Raw genomic sequence first — 23547 nt, 5'->3', positions numbered from 1 at the left:
CAAAATATAAGACCATAGAATTCTGGAGGGGTTAATAAAGTCACCAAGTCCTTCCCTTATTAGCATTTAGGGAAACAATAATTATAAAGGGAAAAAGCTGTTTTGTATCCAAAGAAAATAGGCTATTACAATAAAATAAATCTATATTGTTATTTGTATAAGATGTTTCTTTGAGTTATTTTAAAAACTGATATTCATTCAGTACTTAAACCAGGAAAATTTCAATCTAGTAATTGAATTATTCTCATATAAGTCTAAGGAATTATTCTCATTTATAGATCAGGTAATGTCTGTCAACTTGCCTTAAGTCAAATGATTAATCAATGATACATTTAAAATAAATCAAAGAACACCACTGCAATGCAAACATAAGTCCCATGACATAAATTTAATTTCTTAATCACTATTAACACTAATTTTCTTTACAAATGTTTCTGTGAAGTGAGTAGGCAAAGGTATTGTATGAATCTTGAATTATTGGTAAAAGATCTCAGATAACTCAGTGAATATAGTCTACTTAATTATCTGAGAAGTAGCAAAATCATCCTTTCACTGGAAGAAAATTGGTAAATTGTTACGGACTACTGCACATGACATTAATTGTCGGAGCCTACCATCACAAAACCAGTCTAGGCATGATACACAAGATAAATTTCCACATTTGAGAATGGTCCTGTCGAGTGTTAAATGGCACAAATATCCTTTCTTCTTTTTCAGAGGTTACCCCAACCTTTACGAGACACCATCAGCACCTCTGACACTGTTACAGTGAGAAAATGAGATTTTCTCTTTGGATATAAGAATTTTACTCACTTACTTTTACAAATTATGCCGTGGCTTTAAGGCATGCAAAGCTAACAGCTACTTTAGTCGGGATAGTCTCTTGAATTGGGAAAGAAAAACCCGCACAGTTAAATGATGCAATTCTTCGGTGGCCACTTCCTGGCTTAGAGGATGATCTTCTCGTGATGCAATTTATTAACCTCCTTTCACCTTTTTAAAATATACTTTTGTCGGGAGTTTGGAGAACATCAGCATTCGCCTGGAGAATAACCCTTTTTCTAGCTTGATAATCAGTTCTACAATGAACAACATTAAAAATGAAGTCACTGAAATTCAGCTTCTCGTCTATCTGCTGTATTGGTACTTTTTCCATGATATTTAATGTTGTAATTTTCCATTTCATTTCTTATACTACAAGAGAATGAGCTGAGGTAGCTTGCAACAATTAGATATTTTCTCATTTGAGGGCTAATCACCTCATACTTTTGTTGAACCTACAGGTTTCTGTGTATGCGTAACCTATGACAAACCCTCTCAGGCTATTTGCTTAACGAGGCCTTTAGTCAGATTAGGAAGGATGCAAAGCTAAGGTTCCACATCTGGCCAGACTTCACTTATAAAACCTCCTCCCTTCAGAGTCTCCTGACGGTCACTGGTTTTTCATGTTGCCTAAGCATCAGTAATGACAAGCCAGACTTCCAACTCTCCTTCCCTGGCTCTCTCTCACCATTAGAATTTATTTGTCCTGTGTTTTATTCTCTCCACTCTGTTCTTTCTGTTCAGCGTTTGTGAAATCTTACTGCTAACACTCCCTTTATGCAGCGTGTGGACAGATGAATAAAAAAAATAAAGACCAAAAAATAAATAAATCATAGGGGTAAGATAAGGAGCATGAGATGTTTGGGGCATCCTTCCCCATTTTTATTTTTATTCTCATATGTATTTTTTAGAGTAATGAAAATGTTCAAAAACTGATTGTGGTGCTGAATGCGCAACGATGTGATGATGCTATGAGTCACTGTGCAGTTTGGATGGTTACAATAGTGTGTGAATATATCTCAATGAAATTGTATTTTACAAAAAGAATTTGTGAATTCCATTATGCCGATGTAACAAAGACCATTTGTGCTTTAATATTACCACACTCAAGAAACACTTCCATACTAGTGAGTACCTTTAATTTCAGGGCTAAAAGGAAAATGGTGAAAATTTCAAGAATTGAAGCCGTCAGGGAAGAGAGATAAGGAGGGTGAGGGAGCTGCTTTTTCAGTGGTTTCAGACCCAATGAATATGGCTGACTCCCCTGCCAGTGCATAAACTGCCTTTGATGACTCCGCAGGTTTAGTAACTGGCAGGAACCACAACACGCCTTTTCGGAGAACTTTGAACGTGACATTACACCAGGAGATAACAATGCAGTGTGGTGTCTTATGAACACCCTAAGACCAAATTTTTTATGTTACCTCTCGATGTTAAATGATCCATCCTATGAGCCCTATAAACTTAATTCCTACTTATCATTTCATGTGTTTCAATTTCTTGTTTCAGAATATACATTTTGGAAAACGTTACTAGACTGATGACTTGTAGATCTCACTATAAATCAGGAACACATTAATGGTAATCTTTTTGAGGCCTCTATTTCTTCATGTGGAAAATAATGAGTGCTGGAGCCTCTTAAAGCTAAGGTCACTCACAAATCTATTGAGTCCTTAGAAAAACAGTTGCTTAATTTATATTTATTTGAAAAATATCACAGCAAATCGTGTGTTAAAAAATTTGATAATCTGTCTGTTTGGTAAAGGTTTTATAAATTAAGCCAGTTTAGCATTTCATTTAAGTTAGGTTACTTGCCTTTGTTGATTTTTCTCTATCTCTGATTGACAGAAAGAAGGGGGATCTTAAAAGCTAAAAGTAAAGGTAAAAGTGAAAGAGAAATGTCTTGAATTTCACTTAAGATGGTCAGAGAAACTAATAATCTAATGGTCAATATTATCATTTTAATAATTGACCATCTCCCCAAATCAATAATACATTAAATAGTGTATTATTTATATAATGCATTATATTATGCATATAAGTATGTATGCATACTTGTGTTTAGTTCATCTGTCATTCATTCAATAAATATCAATTGAGTATTACCCAATGTTGTTTCAGATGCTGGGGCCATAGGAGTTAAAAAAAAAAATCGGCCATTAAAGCTTACATTCTTGAAGGCAGATATAGAAGAAAGTGAACAAAATAAATAAGTAAAAGTAATAGTATTTTTAACAGTCATATCATAGGTAAAAATAAAGCAAAGTAATTTGGTAGCTGTGCCAAAGAGTGCCATATGGCATTTAAAATTGCCATACTTGCAATTTTAAATAGTGTGGCAGGATAAATTCTTAATGAAGAAGGTGATATTTTAGAAAGACCTGACAGATACATGGGACAAAAAGTTTTGGTGAAGAACATTTCAGTGCAAGAATGGCTGAAGCAAAGTAAATGAAGGAGAGAGTGGTGGGAGATGAAGTCAGAGAACTAACGAGGGACCATAAGGTATAAAGTCATTTGTACGTTGCGAGGTCTTTGGTTTTATCGAGTAACGTGAAAAATCACTGGAAATCTTGAGCACAGGAGACTCGTGTATTAGCAGGATAATTATGCATTGAGACTAGATTAGAGGAGGCATGTGTGGAAACAGGGAGGCCTGGTAGAATGCTACAGCATTAATCCAAGAGAGGAATATTGGCGACCAGGACATGGTGGTAATAGAAGAGGTGTCAATGGTGTTTCCAACTATGCTAACCTGAAAAATGAATGAACAGGTTTTCCACTTATGAGACTACAGAAAGGAGTGGAAATAAAGGCTTGGAATTAGAAGGTCAGGAATTCAGATTTTGGATGTACTAATTTTGAGATGTTTACTAGAAATCCATATGGAACTGTAGACTATCAGATATCCAAGTGGGGGAGCTTGGGTGTAGAAGGCTAGAAATTGGCAGGAGTTAGAAATGTTGGAGTCATCAGCATACAGATGTTATTTCAACATGATAAGGTCACTGAGCTTACAGAAGAGAGAAGTCAAAACACTGAGTCCTTTCAGATCTAGAGTTCTGAAAGATGGGAAAATTAGGAGAGGTGAGTAGAAAGAAATGTCCATCAAGGTTTGAGAAAAACTTGGAGAAAGTGGTGTCCTGGATATCCGTGAAGAAAGTATTTCAGAGTATTTCAATGAGTGGCCCATTATGCATATACTGTGTGTATGTCAATTAAAATGAGAACTGAGGCTTATTGGGTTTTGAAGGATGGACATTACTGTTGACTTTGACAAGCATGTTGGATTGATGGGAATGGATTCCAAAGCACTAGAGGAGGACGAATCTCATGCATAAATATAAAATGGTTACCATAAGAACATTTCAGATTCTCTATTATAAGCAGGTTATAAAGTTCATTTGGAGGAAGAAGACAATCAAGTAAAAAACAAGCAAGACTAGCCAAAATGAACTATTAAAACCAATCTGAGACTCTGTTTCTCATCTATCAGATTCACAAAAAACTGAAAGTTCAACAGCATTCTTGCTGGTGAGCCATGGGGAAATCAGTGCCCTTTTTCGATGCTAGTACGGATGTGAAATTCAGTACTATAGAAGGGAATTTGGCAAAAAAATTTATAAGAAAAGTCTATATATGTATATACCCTCTAGATCAGCAATCTCACTTTCAGCAAAAATCCCAAAAGATATTCTGACAAAAATACCTTTAGAAATGTACAAAGGTATTTACTGCAGCACAATTTGTAACAGAAAAAGATTAGAAAAAAAAACAAAAATCTTTCTATCAACTGGGGATAGCTGAATGGTACCTCTATAATCTATATACGATGGTGCACTATGCAAATGGAGCGGGGAGAGAGAGAGAGAGAGAGAGAGAGAAAATCTCTATTGCTATGGAGTGGTTTTTCCAGATATGTTGTAAAGGGAAGGCGGAGAAAACATATAAAGAATACTGTCATTTGTATTAAAAAGTGGTAATATATATTTTTAAATTAATTTTTAAATTAATTTTTAAAATAATATAACAACAAACAAAAACATTCTTAACATATGATCATTCCGTTCTACATATATAATCAGTAATTCACAATATCATCACAATTCATCCTCATGATCATTTCTTAGAACATTTGCATCAATTCAGAAAAAGAAATAAGAAGACAGCAGAAAAAAATTCATACATACCATACACCTTACCCCTCACTTTCATTGATCACTAACATTTCAATCTACTAAATTTATTTTAACCATTGTTCTATTATTTATTTTTATTCCATATGTTTTACTCGTCTGTTGATAAGATAGATAAAAGGAGCATCAGACACAAAGTTTTCACAATCACACAGTCACATTGTGAAAGCTATATCATTATACAATCATCTTCAAGAAACATGGCTATTGGAACACAGCTCTACATTTTCAGGCAGTTTCCTCCAGCCTCTCCATTACATCTTGACTAACAAGGTGATAACTATATTACGTGTAAGAACAACCTCCAGGATAACCTTTCGACTCTGTTTGAAATCTCTCAGCCATTGACACGTTATTTTGCCTCATTTCACTCTTCCCCCTTTTGGTCGAGAAGGTTTTCTCAATTCCTTGATACTAAATCTCAGCTCATTCTAGGATTTCTGTCCCATGTTACTAGGAAGGTTCACACCCCTGGGAGTCATGTCCCACGTAGATGGGGGAGGGCAGTGAATTTGATTGTTATGTTGGCTAGAGAGAGAGGCCACATCTGAGCAACAAAAGAGGTTCTCCTGGGGGTGAGTGGTAATATATTTTTAAAAGGAAGAACTAAACAAAAACTAAAAAAAATTAGATAAATAAAAGGCAAACTTCAAAGACACATCAAAATTGCAGTATATGGACCTTATTTGAATCCTGACTCATACAAAAAACAATTTTAAAAGGAGAAAAATTATGACACAATTAGGTAATATAAATGCTGACTTTTATTTTGACTATTATTAAAGAATTCCTACTTATATTTACATGTGATTTTTGTTGCAGTGGTTTTATGTTATTTTTAAAAAATCTCCTTTGCTTTATATATACCTACTGTCATTTTTCCAGATGAAATTCATGACGTCTGAAAACTCCATAAAAATAATACTGGATGGTGGGAAGTGAGAGATTTAGATGAAACAAGATTGAACACGTCTTATTAATTGCTTTAGCAGGATGATTCACACTTGGGAATCCATTATACTATTTTCTCTAGTTCTTATAATCTAAAGGTTTCCATGATAAAAAGTCAAAAAAGTTAATTCATGGTAGGCTTCTATGATGAATGCAATAATGTGTTTGTTTTTTTGGCTTGCTTGCCCACAAAATGCTTCACTCCACCCACCCAATACAAGAAGAAACTGGGGCTCAGAACGACAGGAGTCAAAAATGGAAAAGACGAGTATTGACAATTTGTTTAATGAATTTTGCTGTGCAGACAAATGGGGTGATAGCAGAGGGAAAGATTGTTAAGTTTGTGGCAATTAGTGGTGCCGTGATCAAAATCAAATGCACCTTGATTTAAAATAAAGTGAAAATGAACAGGACTGATATTGGATAAAAGTTGTTTAGGAAGCCAAAAGCCACATTTGAAGAATACAGATTGTATCAGGGAGGCAAAAAAAAAAAGAAAGAAAGGGAGGGAGGGAGGGAGGGAAGGAAGGAAGGAAGGAAGGAAGGAAGGAAGGAAGGAAGGAAGGAAGGGAGGGAGGGAGGGAGGGAGGGAGGGAGGAAGGAAGGAAGGAAGGAAGGGAGAAAGAAAGAAAGAAAGAAAGGTAATTTGTGTTGTAGAAACTGGAAATCTATCCTAATGCATCCTATAGGGTCAGACTTTACCCAAATGGGGTTGCCAGATTTAGCAAATTAAAATACAGCATGCACAACAAAATTTAAATTTCAGACCAAATAAGAAAAAATTTAGTATAATTATGTTGAAAATACTAAAGCTGATATTCTTATATTAAAAAGAATTATCCGGCAGGCCACAGTGGCTCAGCAGGCAGAGGTCTCACCTGCCATGCCAGAGACCCAGGTTTGATTCCTGGTGCCTGTCCATGCAAAAAAGAGAAGGAATTATCTGTTGTTTTATACAGCTGAAATTTAGCTGGGTGTCTTGTATTTTATCTGGCAACGTTACACCCAAACCTCCTGTAAATAACTGATCTAATAAATCCAGCTTGTCTGAGCATGAATAACACTATAAAAGGGATCAGCACATTGTTACACAAAGGGAAAAATGTGTAAAAAAGCTTCAGAACAAACTACCAAAGGATGGTTTTCAGGAAAAGTGACCACAGAGCAGGTAGAAATTATAATTACATACTTCACAATTTTTTTTTTAAAAAAACTGCACATCCCAAATGCAGAAACTCAGGAAAGAGGCCTAAAGAACCAGCGATATGATCTGGCAGAACTTCAGGAAGAAATAAAAAAGAAACCAAAAATCGTCACTGAAATTAAGCATAGTTCAAAGAAGGACAAGGAAGAACACGCACTGGAAAAAAGGGACAAAGAGAATAGAATTGAGTAAAGCAAATTGAAAACAAAGAAAGCATTAATATTATAGAATATCGGGGCAAAGTGTTGGACAAGATGTAAATCACCAAGATCTCCTGTAAGCTGCTGGTGGAAAAATAATTGGTAAAACCACTTTGGAAAGTAATTCGGAATTATCTTGTAAAGTAGAATATTCACATATTCTACAAGCTGGTTATTCTACCCCTAAATCTACACCAAAGAAAAGCTCTTGCATGTTTATATCAGGAGAAATAGCAACAGTGTACTTAGAAGGGAAAATTAAAGTAAAAAAATAAACAAAGGAAACAATTATGCCCATTATAAGAAAATAGATAAATTAATTTTACAATATTCACCCAATAACATAGTATACATCAGTGAGGGAACTGCAATTGCATGTATAAATACTGACGAATCTTCATGATGCTTTAGGTCCCAGATGATTTTGCGTAGTATGGTTTTCTTTTTATAAAATTTAAAACAGACGAAAACAAGAGGGCACAGTGTTTTCTGTGCAATTAATATAACTATTATAATAAGAAATGTTCAACACAAAGAAAAGCACAAACTTCAGGAGTTATTCCCCCAGATTGGCGGAGGCAGGGGATCAGATAGCAGAGAATACAGGTAGATGTCAGGTGTTACAGATGACCTACTTTGGGATATGTAGTGTACAGAATAGAGAAATAAAGTATTAATAAGCCATTCATGAATTAATTTTGACAGTGTGTTATAGAGGAAGGATTATGACTAATTTAACTATTATAAATGAGGACCACTGAAAATAAAGCCAAAATATATTAGAAATGGGAAAGACAAATTTCTAAAAATTTGGAAAACGTTTGACCTATGTATCATAGTTAAAGGGTTAATCTCTCTAATATAAAGACTCTTGGAAATTAATGTGAAAAAAAGATAACACTATAGAGGAACTGTCAAAGGAAAAGAATAGACTGTTCACAGAAAAGAAAATACAATTGGTCTTCAAAGTGTTGCAGAAATGCATAGAATATTCTCTTAACATTGCTGGTGGGAGTATAAGTTAGTAATACAGGGAGAAAGGTAATTTACCAGTATCTGTCAACATTACTTATACATGTATCTTTGACCCAGGGAAATTTGCTTTGGGGAATGGGTCCTGCAAAGATACATGTGTGTATCTTTTTACATATATATAAAATTATTCATTCAGCATTCATTACTTAGTAATTTCAAAAAATTAGATATAATGAAAGGTTCGTTAATAGACGATGGCATAAATACATTATGGAAATTTATTAAATGGAATGCAATGCAAAACTGTGGAAGAAAATGAGGAAGCTCTACTGTGAACTTCTGCTATGAAAAGATTTCCAAGATACAGTAAAGGATTAAAAAAAGTGGAAAACAGGGAGGTGCAACAGTGACTCAGTGGCAGAATTCTCACTTGCCATGCCCAAGACCAGGGTTCAATTCCCAGAGCTTGCCCATGCCAAAAGAAAAAAAAAAAAGGACCCCAAAAAAGTGGCTAACAATGTGTTTGATATGCTATATTTTGTTTAAGAAGAGGTGAAATATACAAATATCTATCTTATTTTTTCCATTTTTCATTTACATGAAGAAAACAAAACCACTGGATTTCTCGTTTTAGTTACTTCCATTTTAACTGGAATTTTGTTTAATTACCCTAACCCCCAAAATAGGCATCGTTTTAAACAAAGTACTTTAAATAAAATCGAACAGTCACTATCATAAAGCCAATATGTGTTTTGTTTTTGGGCTTTTCAAATTCATCTAACACTCTAAAATTTCTCTAAATAACTACTGTATTTAGCTTCAGTGAGGTATAATTGACCATGTATGGAGCCTCTAAACAAACTTAACAACACACGGTGAAAATGAAGACAGAGGGTTAGTTATTCAGGTTGTGGAAATTTAAATCGGATAGAAAGAACACGGAATTGGATAGAGGTCTGAATCTATAATTCACATTCAACAAGATAAAAATCACTGTGCCCAGGAGATTCACGATCATAACATAAGGACTCAGTGGCCAGCTTGGCGGCAAATGGAGGAAGAAGAAGGAATAATCAAGTTGTCAGTGCTTGTCTTAAAGTTAATTTTAGAAGCTCATTTCCTTGAAAGGGAACACTAAATAAGCAAACATCGGTATTTCTATTCAAAAGTCATGCATTTTTATTTCAGCTAGAAAATTTGTAAATTAGAAAAAATAACAAGGAATGTGAACAGTCTGGCACGAGGAAATCAATTGCTATCATGCATTCATGCATGAACCACCTATTTCCTCATATAACTATCATACCAAGGCCATGTATTGTGCTAGGGATTGGATATTCCAAGTTCACTGTTGTTGACAAATAAATTATTTTAACTCAGTGTGATAAGTGCTATATAAAAGCACTTATAAGGGACTTTGAAGAAAAAAAACATGTGACGGACTTAGAAGAGTCCTTATAGCTTAGGACATAAAGCTATGTCTTAAGGAATGTTTTGTTCCTCGATCTATTCCATAAGCAGATGGGAGAAAGCATGCCCGTGCAAATAGATTACCAAAAACAAGGATTTGGGGTAGAATAGCACGTGATCTCTCCAGGAACTGCAGAATAGTCCCATGGCGGTTTCGCATTGCTCTGAGAGTGGCAGCAGATGAGGCTGAAATGCATCTACTACCTACCAAGCTAAAAGGATTTGTTAACTGTCCCATGGAGAATGAGAGACCACCAAAGGTATTTAAGTAGGACAATTAGATTTGTGTTTTACAAAAATAATTTGGTAGCAATCTTATATATGGATGGGAGGAGTGAGAAATTAAAGATATTTAGGAAGTCGTTATTAGTCAATAGGTTTTGGTAACTAATTAATTGGTTGTTTGAGGTAACAAGGAGGAGAGAGTCAAGGATGAATGATGTTTCTATATTAAATGACAGATGAATTCATACTGACATTAAGTGTGGATTGGGGTAGTAAAAGTTTGGGGAAAGAAAACTGAAATTAGTTTGACATGCCAGGAACTTTGAGCAGATGCCCAGGAGATGGATGACTATACGAGTAGGAAGCTTGAGATAGAGGCAAAGATTAAAGACACAGATCTTAGAGTCATAAACTTGCAGGATAAGAGTTCATTTAATAGACTATAATAAGTAATAACTAAAAGAGTTCCAACCACAGAATAGAACCTGAGGCCATTGGGGTTTAAGGGTAAAAAGCAGGGAGGGAATCATGTGAGAGAGATAAGAAAACCAAGGAAAGAGGGAATTTTATGAAGTGAATATTATTGTCTAATGCTGTACACTGATCATGAAAAATGAAGACTAAAATTGTTCCATTGCAAAATGTAGTGAGCCTATAAAAAGAGTCAGTGGATTAACTGGAGGTAAAAAATGGAATGCAGTGAATTGAAAGAAAATGGAAGACAAGCTTTATAGTGTACATATAAATTCCTCAATAAATTAAGTGGTGAGAAAATGAGAGGACTTCATATATATTTTAAGGATGAGCCTTCTTGTCATCAAACTAAAATATAATTGAAATATTTAAATTGCTTCCTTGATGTAAGCAGATTTACTAAGTAGTAAAATAAAAATAGTCACAGTGGTCTCCAACTACCCTTCATTTGAAAGTGAGATGGAATGTATTAATCTGACATGAACCCAAGTCAATTTACCAAAAAAAAAAAAAATTGTTGTGAGGGCTGCATGAATTCTCAGATTTTTGGGAAATCCCTTCCTGGCTTTCTCTAAAAGGCTTCATTTTTCCCATGCCATAAGGAACTTTATTTGTTCAGATAACCTGGCCTCTGTAGGTTCTGGCTCAGGCTTTTGAGAAGTTCCCAAATGAACCCCCAAATATTAATAATTTGAATTCCCCTTCTTCCTTCTTTCTTTCCTCCCTCTCTCCTTCTCTCCCTTCCTTCCTTATTCTCGTCGTTCCTTCATTCGTTCCTTCCTCCCCTCCCCCCAATTCTTTCACCTTATTATGGGAGAAATGGTAGAATCACATTGCAAAAGGGCATGGAGACAGGGCTAAGTGGTTGATTAGAGATATTTATTTGTAATTCATTGGATGCTATTATAACAAAACCAAAATATTTTTACCTTAATAAGGAGCATCACAGCTTTATTCATCAAACATGATCATGAGTCATTAAATGTAGTCTCCCAAACTAGACTATGAGCATATCAAGGGTTAACATCTTTCCTCACATTCTCTGGAGTTCACAGAGTTTAAATTAGCATTTTCATATTTTAAGAGCACAAATAATAATAATAATCACAATAAGACAAGTAGTAAAGGTCATAATAATGGCTAATGTAAATTGAGTTGCACAGTGGTTTAAAATCTTTTCCTGAATTAGTTCAATTAATGCTAACAATAATACTATTAGGAAAGTGCTTAGTTGAAAGATTAGAAAACTGAGCTCTAGCAGGAGGAAATAATATAACAAAGGTTGTAAAGAGTAGAGATAGAATTATAAATCAGGTCTGCCTTATGCTACCCAGTTTTATCTGATGGCAGCCCTGAGGACTGTGACACAAACAGTTTTGTCTAACTCCAGCCACGAGTTAGTATGAAGGAGTTTTTTGTCTACTGTTTCATACATCTTTTTCCGTTGTTACTAGTTTAGATTTTACAAGTCTTGAAGGTGTCCAGAGCTGATTTATTAGCATCTCAATTCCAGCACATTTTGAGCCATTTTATCAACCTGTGGGGAAAACAGCTTGTTGTTTCTGTGTTGATACAGTTTGCTTAAAAGAAAACAAAAACTTGGCTTACTAGGTAAACTATTGTAAGTATTTGCCTGGGGACATCTCCTTTGGCAGGCAACCCTTCTGTAGAGTCCAATTCCCACCAGCTCAGTAGTTGAGATTAATGATGTAGGAGGAGTTGGGATGCTATAGGTGGTAGAATGGGTGATTTCATCACAAAGCTGTGCAAATCAATCTACCCCACATCTTGACTTATCTTATAAGTTTACAGAAAAAGAGTGAACATAGGAAGGAGGAACAGAGGAAGAGGAAGAAGAAAAAATAATAGTTTATTTCAAAGTCATTTTTGTTTACTTTTTGATATGTATCCATTTGTTTGATCATGTATCCATTTGTTTGATCTTATTGCAATTAGCATGTTTACAGAAAAATTCTGTTGCGGCTCCTATTTGGGGAATTTTAAAATAACACAGAAGATATTCCTCTTTCTCTGAGCCCACATTCTAACTGAATAATGGGTTGGTTTTACCTTAGGATGGTGCTGCACAAGCAACAGAGGCACCCAAGGGTTTAGGAGCAGGAGAGGTCAAGGATGGGCTCTTGCATCCCCAGTACTCTTCCAAGCGGATCTTCCCTTGCGGAACCCACAAAAAGGGTGCTCCTGACCTAAGCATGCCTTACATGGTCTCACACGTCTCTGAAAACCTAGTCAGGTGCAGAGCACAGAACACACCCTGTAGCACCAGCATGGATTTGGAACCTAAGTCTGCCCCTGGAACTCTGTCAAGCTGCCATATAGGTTCACCTGGGTCATTTTATTAACTGTAAACGGCATGACCCTACCCTGTATCAGATGGAATTTTTAAGGCATCACTTCCCAAGTCATGACTAGGTTTTACTGTTTTATATATATCTGAAAATTAAGATCCTGTTTATAGCAACAAAAACTAGAAAGTAAGTGCTTACTGTTGCAGAGGCTGCTAGTTGTTCCCTAATGTCCATTTTCCATTCTTCCAGTCTCAAAATTTACTCAGTTTATGAAGCCCAGGCCTGACATCTCAGAGACAGCAAGGCAGTGTAGACGGAGCCAGGGGCCCTGCAGACTGTGCAGCAGAGCTAGATGGCAGCCCTTGTGAGAGGCTTTCAGGTCAGAAAGAAATAAGCTTCTTCCTTGTTTAAACCACAGTTATTTCAAAACTCATTTATTCTCAGCCATATTAAAATGATACAGCTAGGAATTAAACGTATAAGAAAAGTACAAAAGCTATGTGAAGAACACTTTATTTAATGAAGGACATAAGTGAATATTGAATCAATAGAGAATCATGCCAATTTTCTGGTTGAGAGGACTCAATATTATAAAGATATAAACTCTTCCTAAATTAGCCTATAGTTCAATGCAAACACAATAAAAATCTCAATGGAATTTTTGTAGTGGATCTTAACAATGTATACTAAGTTCATCTGGAAAGCTAAATGTGCAAGAATAATGAGAAAAGAAGTAAGAGAAAGGATTATAATGGAAATTTGCCCTTAAATATATCAAAAGATAATATAGAATATACCAATTGAAGGAGTATGTTATTGGCATAAATAGTACAGTACAGTACAGATCAATGAAACAGAAATTCTCCCAAACCCTATATATATATATATATATATATATAGTATTTGTGTATATTAAATTTATGTGTATGTATGTCCATATATAAATTCATATTTGCATATATAATAATGTATAAATATGCATATATGTAGTATATCTATATATGTATGTGTAAATATATACAGCATAAATATATCTCTGTATTAGTATTTTCTTAGGTAGGGATGCCAAATGAGTGATGCTGAGGCAATAAAAGTCCTTCAAGGTAAAAAATAGAGTTAGATCTTCATTTCATATGCTTTTTGAAAAATGAATTTCAGAGGAGAGCAGAGATAAATGAAATAGAGAATAGAAAAACAATTGAAAAAATAAAACAAAAAATTGTTTCCTTGGAAAAAAATCAATAAAATTGGCAAATCTTTAGTTAAACTGGCAAAGAAAAAAATAGAATGCTGCATGTAATTAAAATCAGAAAAGAAAATGATGCTATCACTACTGATATTAAGAATACAAAGGATTACAAGAGAATATTATGAACAATCATATACCAACAAACTAGATAATCTAGAAGAAATGGTGAGATTTGTAGAAACATAGCAAATACCCAAATTGACTCAAGAAGAAATAGAAAACATCAGCAAATATATAGCAAGTACAGAAATTGAATCAATGATCAAAAATCTTACACCAAAGAAAAGTCAAAGACCAGATAGCATCACTGGTGAATTCTATCAAACATTTAAAGAAGAATTAATACAAATCCTGCTCAAACTCTTACACAATATTGAAGAAGAGGGAACTCTACCTAACTCATTCTATAAGTCCAATATCACCCTAATCAAAGAAGACCTAAATGAATGGAAAGACATTCAACGTGTTGGAAGACTAAATATTGTTAAGATGTCAATTCTACCCAAGCTGATTTACAGATTTGATGCAATCCCAATCAAAATCCAAATAGCCTACTTTGAAAAAATGGAAAAGCCAATAATCCAATTTACTTGGACAGATAAATGGCCCCAAATAGCCAAAAACATTTTGAAAAAGAAGAATAAAGTTGGAGGACACACATTTCCTGATTTTAAAGCATAGTACAAAGCTACAGTAGTCAAAACAGCATGGTACTGGTATAAAAATAGTTATTTCAACCAATGGAACCAAATTGAGAGTTTAGAAATAGATCCACACATCTATGGCCAATCGATATTTAACAAGGTTTCCAAGTCCAATAAATGGAAAAGAATAGCCTTTTCACCAAATGGTACTGAGAAACTGGATATCCATATACAAAAGAATGAAAGAAGACCACTATCTCACACCATATATAAAAATTAATTCAAAATGGATCAAAGATTTTAATATGAGAGTCAGGAGCATAATGCTCCTAGAAGAAAATTTAGGGAAGCATCTATGGGATTTTATGTTAGGCAATGACTTCTTAGACTTTACACCCAAATCATAAACAACAGAAGAAAAAAATAGGCAAGTGGGATCTCTTCAAAATAAAGACCTTTTGTGCATCAAAGTATTCTGTCAAGAAAGTGAAAAGACAACCTTCTCAATGGAAGAAAATGATATTTGGAAACCACATATCTGATAAAGGCTTAATATCCAGAATATATAAAGAAATCTTACAACTCAACAATAAAAGGACAAACAACCGAATTTAAAAATGGGCAAAAACTTGAGTAGACTTTTTCCAAAGAGGATATGAAAATAGCTAAAAAAGACATGAAAAGATGTTCAGCATCACTTGCTATTAGGAAAATGCAAATAAAAACCACAATGAGATATCATCTCACGCCTACTGGAATGATCACTGTTTAGAAACAGAAAACTACAAGTGTTGGGCAGTGTGAAGAAATAGGAACACTCATGCATTGCTGGTGTGAATGTAAATGGTGCAACGATATGGAAGACAATTTGGTGGTTCCTCCAGAGGCTAAGTATAGAATTACCATATGATCTGGCAACCCCTCTACTAGGTAAATACCCAAGAGAACGGAAAGCTAGGGAACTTGAACAGACATTTGTGCACCAGTGTTCACAATTGCCAAAAGATGGACGCCACCCAAGAGCCCATTAACCAATGAATGAATAAACAAAATGTTTGTTTTGTTATATAATACCATATGATGGATTATTATTTGGCTTTAAAAAAGGAACAATGTCCCATGGATGAACCTGGAGAACATTGTGCTAAATGAAATAAGCCAAATACAAAAGGACAAATAGTTTATGACCTCACTGATATGAACTGATTATAATAAGCAAACTCATAGAGTTAGAATCTGGAATATAGGTCCCCAGGGGATAGACTGGGCCAGCGCATGAGGACCTGATGCTTCACCTGTACAGAATTTCTATTTAGGTTCATTGTAAAGGTTTGGGAATGGAGGCTGGTGGTGGTAGCACATTACTGTGAGCTTAATTGACAGCACTGAATTATGTATGTGATTTTAGTTGAAAGGGCAAGCTTTGGATTGTGTATGCTATAAGAATGAAAGTCAGAAGATAAACCATGTAACTGTAACACAGTTAACTCTGTGGTGGATGATGGGCTAGGTTAATAGAACAAGTGCAACGTCTTTTAGGAACTATAACAAATGTACAACACTAATAGAAGGTGTAATAATAGGGTGACAAATGGGGAATATATACCTAATGTAAACTATGAACTATAGTTAATAGGACTATTTTAATAATCTTTCATCGATTCTAACGAAGGTACCACACTAATGCGAAGTGTCAAAATAGGGGGGGATACGGAGATAGTTTCATTAGCTTACTCCTTTCTGCTTGTGGACATCGCTGAGGTAGCATCATTGACGTATTTTCTCCCACTGACTTCACGTCCAACTCAGAGTCTCCTAAAGAGCCTGGACAGCTGTGGAAGCTCTCTATTAGAGGGTTAAGCTTTGATACGGACGATGAGTGTCTGAGGGGAGCCATTTTGAGCAATGGAGAAGACTCACAGACTAGGGTGGTAATGAGAGATCCAAACACCAAATGCTCCCGAGGCTTTGGGTTTGTCACCTAAGCCACTGTGTAGGGGGTGGATGCCGCCACGGATGCAAGGCCACATAAGGTGGTTGGAAGAGTCATGGAACCAAGGGGACTGTTTCAAGAGAAGACTCTCAAAGATCAGGTGCCCACCTCACTGTGAAAAAAATCTTTGTGTGGGTGGCATTAAAGAAAACACTGAAGAGCATCCTAAGAGTTTATTTTGAGCAGCATGGGGAAACTGGAGTGATTGAAATCACAGCTGACAGAGGCAGTGGCAAGAAGGGAGGCTTTGCTTTTGTAACATTTGACAACCATGCTCTGCGGATAAGACTGTCATTCAGGAACACCATACTGTGAATGGCCACAACTGTGCAGTAAGGAAAACCCCGTCTAAGCAAGAGATGGCCAGGGCTTCACCCAGCCAAGGAGGTCAAAGTGAAACTTTGGTAGTGGTTGTAGAGGTGGTTTTAGGGGGAATGACAACTTCGGTCGTGGAGGAAACTTCAGTGGTCATGATGGCTTTGGTGACAGTGAGGTGGTGGTGGCGATGCCAGCAGTGCAGACGGCTAGAATGGATTTGGTAATGATGGAAGCAATTCTGGAGGTGGCAGAAGCGACAGTGATTTTGGCAATTACAACAATCAGTCTTCAAATTTTGGACCCATGAAGGAAGGAAACTTTGGAGGCAGAAGTTCTGGCCCTTACTGCGGTGGAGGCCAAAACTTTGTCAAACCACGAAACCGAGGTGGCTGTGGTGGTTCCAGTAGCAACAATAGCTACGGCAGTGGCAAAAGGTTTTAATTCCAGGCAACAAAGCTTAGCAGGAGAGGAGAGCCAGAGAAACAACAGGGAAGCTACAGGTTACTGCAGATTTGTGAACTCAGCCAAGCACAGTGGTGGCAGGGCCTAGCTGCTCCAGAGAAGACATGCTTTAGACAATACTCATGCTTATGGACAAAAAAGCACAAGGCCTGCGTTTGCGACTAATTGTACAATAGGTTATTTTAGTTTCTGTTCCCTGGAAAGTGTAAAGCATTCCAACAAAGGATTTTAATGTGGATTTTTTTGCACATGCTGTTAATTGCTAAATGTAATAGTCTGATCCTGATGCTGATACATGTCTTTAAAAAAAAATAGGGGCTATATCGAAGCCTCATATATTTTTACCTGACTTTTAAGTAAATGTACAACTTCTCTAATTTAAAAATAATAATAATTAATAAAAAGTATGCTAGTTAAAGGAAACCAGACATAAAGTACTACATATTGTATGATTCCATTTGTATAAAACATAACTATAAATACATCTAGAGAGACAGAAATAGATCAGTAGGGAAAAAAGATGCATTAATTAAAATAACTGGAAGTAAAAACTGGGGAGTTGATACTCATTGATTAGCATGGTGTGCTAATCTGATAAAAAGCTGTCTTTGCTGGTCCCAAACTATTTTATCAGCAACCTGGTAAGGTGTATTTCATTTTTTGTTTGTTTGTTTGTTTGTTTCTGGGACACCCCTACACGTGAGTTGTTTCTGTCTTCTGGAAAAGTTTTCCTTGGGAAGGACTCTTCTCCCAGCAACGCCCAATGCAGGGAGCTGTTTTATTTTACTTAACCCTCACAATACAGCGCTGGTACCATGAGGAGGTATTCGTCAGCACCTTACGTTATGGAAGGAAGGCAAGGCTGAACCAGGGGATTTATCTAAAAGCTTCATCTTCAAAGCCAGCACCTTTATTTAGATTTTGTTTCTTTGGGTTATTTGTGGGGATGGAAAGACTGACAGAATAATGGGTTTTAAAGACCTCCAATCATCCTTCAGCCCTCAAATATTGCAACAGTGCTATGTACATAGTAGGACAGCAGGAGTTAATGAATATTTGGTATACAGTTTTCCTAATCTGAGAAGCTTTGAGAGACAGGAAGGAACATGGTGCCTGCATAGGTATTAAGGAGGACAATATTCTTAGGAAAGAAAGTACAGTCCAATCCACCAAGAACAATGTAACCTCCCTTTCTCCGGTTTTCATTCCAGAATGTCCCACTACACAAGCCCAAGAAAAGGCCACTATGAATAAGTACCAGACAGATGGTGAGCTTGGAAAAGGAAGCCTGCTCATAAGAATTAGAATCAGGGTTTTATACACGATAAAGGCCAAGATCATATCATATCTTGCAGAAAGAAGCCAGAATTTAATTAAAATGCCATTACTGCTGAAGTACATATTCTGTTTTCTACTTCCGAATTTCTTCATTAGCTTTTAGCTTTTTGGCCCAGAAAGAAGGGAAGGAGGGAAGAGGTGGTGACCAAGAGCTGCGGGGTTGGATTTGGAGAACAGGACAAGAAGGAAAATCACCACCAGGGGAAAAGGGCACCGTTCAAGAGAAACTTTGCAATCCTTTACATCTAATTCACATCTCAAAGCAAGGAATGTCACTAGAGAAGATCCCAAAGACGGCAGAAATTTAGAGTATAAGATTTGAAATCGGGTAGACCTGGTTCACTTCTGCTCCTGGCTCTGTTTTAAGAATAGAAATGAAGTTAAATTACTTTATTCTTGGCTTCAATTTTCTCATTTGTAAAATGGGAACACTAACGCCATCTTCTTTCAATGAATATAAAGATTAAATGAGATGATGTATATAAAAACTGAGCAAAGGTCTGGCACAGTTAGAACCAATTAGTCATAGCTCTTAGCTATGTAAGCACGCCCAGGGCTGGTGCTGCCAACTGCTAACAAGGAGAAGGTACAGTCTAGAAAGTTTACATCCTTCCTTACATATTTGTCATTATTGAGACAGAATTAAACAATATTTATTTTTATTTTTTAACATCTTTTGTTGTGTAGTATAACATATATACAAAGCAAAGAAATAAAAAAGCAATAGTTTTCAAAGCATTCTTCAACTAGTACTTACAGGAAAGATCCCAGAGTTTGTCATGGGCTATCATACTATCTTCTCATATTTTTCCTTCTAGGTGCTCCAGAATATAGAAGGCTAGAAGGTTTAAATATTTTTTAATCATCACAATTGACTTTTATTCCTTCTTTTTTGTGTGAAAAATAACATATATACAAAAAGCTATAATTTCAAAGCATAGCACCACAATTAGTTGTAGAACGTATTTCAGAGTTTGACATGGGTTACAGTTTCACAATTTTAGGTTTTTACTTCTAGCTGCTCTAAAATACTAGAGACTAAAAGAAATATTGATTTAATGATTCAGCATTCATATTCATTTGTTAAATCCTATCTTCTCTGTATAATTCTACCATCACCTTTATCTTTCCATCCTTCTCTTTAGGGATATTTGGGTTATGGCAATTCTAAATTTTTCCATATTGGAAGGGTCTGTCACTAATATGGGGTAGGGAGATGGAACTATCTGATGTTCCAGAGGGGCTGGTCTAGGTTTCAAGACTTATCTGGACCAGGGACCCATCTGGAGGTTGTAGGTTTCTGGAAAGTTACTCTAGTGCCTGGAACCCTTGTGGAATCTTATATATTGCCCTAGGTGCTCTTTAGGATTGGCTGGAATTGTCCTGGTTGGGGGTTGGCAGGCTATGATAGGTAGCAAGGTCAAACTGAAGCTTGCATAAAGACAACCTCCAAAGTAGCCTCTCGACTCTATTTGAACTCTCCCTGCCACTGATACTTTATTAATTGCACTTCTTTTCCCCCTTTAAGTCAGAATGTAATTGTTGATCCCATGGTGCAAGATCTGGATTCAGTCCTGGGAGTCATCTCCCACGTCACCAGGGAGATTTTCACCCTTGGATGTCATGTCCCATGTAGTGGGGAGGGCAATGATTTCATTTGCAGAGTTGGGCTTAGAGAGACAGAGGCCACATTTGAGCAACAACAGAGGTCCTCCAGAAGTAACTCTTAGGCATGCCTATAGGTAGTCTAAGCTTCTCTGCTACCTACATAAACTTTACAAGTTAAGCCTCATGATTGAGGGCATGGCCTATTGATTTGGATATCCTTAAAGTTTGACACAGTATCAGGGGATTCCATGACGGTAAGGTTTAATAGTTCCATATTCTTTCTCCCATCCCTCAGGGGACTTTGCCAATAATTTTTGATTACCTGCTTAATATATACTAGAATGTCTCCAGGCATTACAATAATCTATACAAGATTAAAGGACCTCTTTCTTATTCTGTGCTCCTGTGTTTCAATTTTTCAAAGCAGCTACACAGATAGGTTGAATTAGATCATGCACTACAGAAAATTTCAGTTCCAGACCAAATAAACCTTTCTTCCATTGGTCTCAAAGACTATGTGTGGTTCTAAAATATAGTCACCGTCTTCCTTACCCCTATGTTCTGAATTACTTTAACCCCAACATTTTTGGTTTTGTTCTTATCTCTAAATATCAGATTATATATATAAAATAGCCTCACAAAATCCTGAAATAATAAGCACCACTGCGTCTGCTCTAAAAACTTACAATCTAGGCCCCTGTTTTCTTATAAGCATTTTCTAAACGTGACCATACCATTCTTGATCTTTTGTTTCTGGCTTATTTTGTGTCAGCAAATGTCCCACATGCTCATTCACATCGTTGCATACCTCACGATTTCGTTTCTTTTTGTATTAGCACAACCTTTGTTCATAAGTGTACACCATCATTCCCCAATGTACTTCTTCAGTGCATCCTTGAGCCACCTGCATTCATTGGGCATTACGTAGAGCGCCCAAAGGCCACAGTCCATTAACACTCTCAATTTTAGATAATTTCATTGTTTCCAAGAGGAAGAAAACCAATAAACATACTCTTGCCAAATGAGAAATCTCAACTTCCCCTTAACTCTTGTCCCTCCTGCCATTATTTCCCTCTGCTGTTGCTGTGGTAGTGCTGATGGTTTCCTTTTGAACATAGCCCATGGCATGCAATAGCAGTTTTCCCCCTGTACTCTGGACTTAAACACTGTTTTTAAATGGACCATATCTTTGAAGTAATTCTTGTGAGAAATAACTCATATTTCTAGTGTTAATCAGTGGGACATGTAGGTCTATACGACCCCTTTCAATCTTGTTCATCTTCAATATGGTAATATTATTTATAGACCCACTAGAGAACCACCTTCACTCCTATCTATTTCCTTACATTGGAGTTCAACCTCCTTAGCTAACTGTTCACCCATCTCTAGGTTCTATGTATCTATCTCTAAGTCTTCTATATTCTGTATTATAAGCTTCTGATTATACCTTTATGCTGGTCATAAAAGTGGAATCATATGGTATCTATCCTTTTGTGCCTGGCTAATTTCACTCAGCATTATGTCCTCAAGGCTCATCCATATTGTCATGTGCTTCAAGATGTCATTTTGTCTTACTACTGCATAATATTCCATCGTATGTATATACCATATTTTGTTGATCCAATCTTTTGTTGTTGGGCATTTGATTTGTTTCCATCTTTTGGCGACAGTGAATAATGCTGCTTTAAACATCGTTGTGCAAATGTCTGTTTGTGTCATTGTTTTCAATTTCTTCTGGGTATATACTAAGCACCTTTATTGCTGGGTCATAGGGCAACTAGATATTTAGTTTCTCAAGGAACCACCAAACAGTTCTCCATTGTGGCTGCACCATTGTACATTCCCACCAGCAGTGCATAAATGTCCCAGTTTCTCCACATCCTCTCCAATATTTATAGTTCCCTGTTTCTTTAATAGCAGCCATTCTTATAGATGTGAGGTGGTGTCTCATTATATATAGTCTTAATCTGCATTTCCCTTATAGCTGATGAAAATGAGCATCTCTTCATGTGCTTTGGAGCCATCTGTATTTACTCTTCAGAAAAATGCCTATTCATATTTTTAGCCCATTTTAAAATTGGGTTGTTTGTTCTTTTGTTGTTGAGTTGTATGTTCTCTTTGTATATAGAGGAAATCAAACCTTTGTTCGATATGTGATTTCCAAATATTTTCTCCCATTGAGTTGGCTGCCTCTTCACCTTTTTGACAAACTCTTTTGAAGTGCAGAAGCATTTGATTTTGAGAAGTTCCTATATGTCTACTTTTCTTTTGTTGTTTGTGCTTTGGGTGTAAAGTTTAGGAAGCTGCCTCCTATTATTAGGTCTTGAAGGTGTTTCCTTACATTTTCTTCTAGAAGATTTATTGTGCTAGTTCTTATATTTAGGTGTTTGATACACTTTGAGTTAATTTCTGCATAGAGTTTAAGATAGGGGTCCTTTTTCTTTCTCTTGACTATTGTATCCAGTTCTTCCATGCCCAATTATTGAAAAGGCTGTTTTGTCCCAGTTCAGAGGATTTGGGGGCCTTGTCAAAAGTCAGCTGACCTGGTGGTCAATTTCTACACTCTCGATTTGATTCCATTGGTCAGTGCTTCAATCTTTGTGCAAGTACCATGATGCTTTGACCACTGTGGCTTTATAATAGGTTTTAAAGTCAGGGAGTGTTTATCCTCCCACTTCTACTTCTTTTTTAAGATGCTTTTAGCTATTCGGGGGACTCTTTCCCTTCCAGATGAATTTGGTAGTTCGCTTTCCCCAATCTTCAAAGTAGGTTTTGGAATTTTGATTGGTAATGTGTTGAATCTGTAGATCAATTTGGGGAGAATTGACATCTTAACTATACTTAGCCTTCCTATCCATGAGCAGGGAATGTCTTTCCACCTACTTAGATTTCCTTTGATTTCTTTTAGCAATGTTATGTAGTTTTTTTGTGTACAAGTCTTTTACATCCCTAGTTAAGTTCATTTGTAAGTATTTGATTCTTTTAGTTCCTATTTTGAATGGAATTTTTTCCTTAACTGATTCTTCAGTTAGGTCATTGCATGTGTATAGAAATGTTACTGATTTCTGCACATTAATTTTATATTCCACCACCTTGCTAAATTTGTTTA

The 23547-nt window shown here is 36.1% G+C and overlaps 1 pseudogene; it reads left to right on the top strand.

The window, feature by feature from the left end:
- Positions 1 to 16530: 16530 nt before the first annotated feature.
- Positions 16531 to 17471, top strand: LOC143666010 (heterogeneous nuclear ribonucleoprotein A1-like; annotated as a pseudogene).
- The last annotated feature ends 6076 nt before the right edge of the window (positions 17472 to 23547 follow it).

This window comes from Tamandua tetradactyla, chromosome 22 (genome assembly GCF_023851605.1).
Source record: "Tamandua tetradactyla isolate mTamTet1 chromosome 22, mTamTet1.pri, whole genome shotgun sequence".
Taxonomy (NCBI): domain Eukaryota; kingdom Metazoa; phylum Chordata; class Mammalia; order Pilosa; family Myrmecophagidae; genus Tamandua; species Tamandua tetradactyla.
The sequence above is the reverse complement of the archived record's forward strand: the minus strand, read 5'-3'. Positions and strand labels throughout refer to the sequence as shown.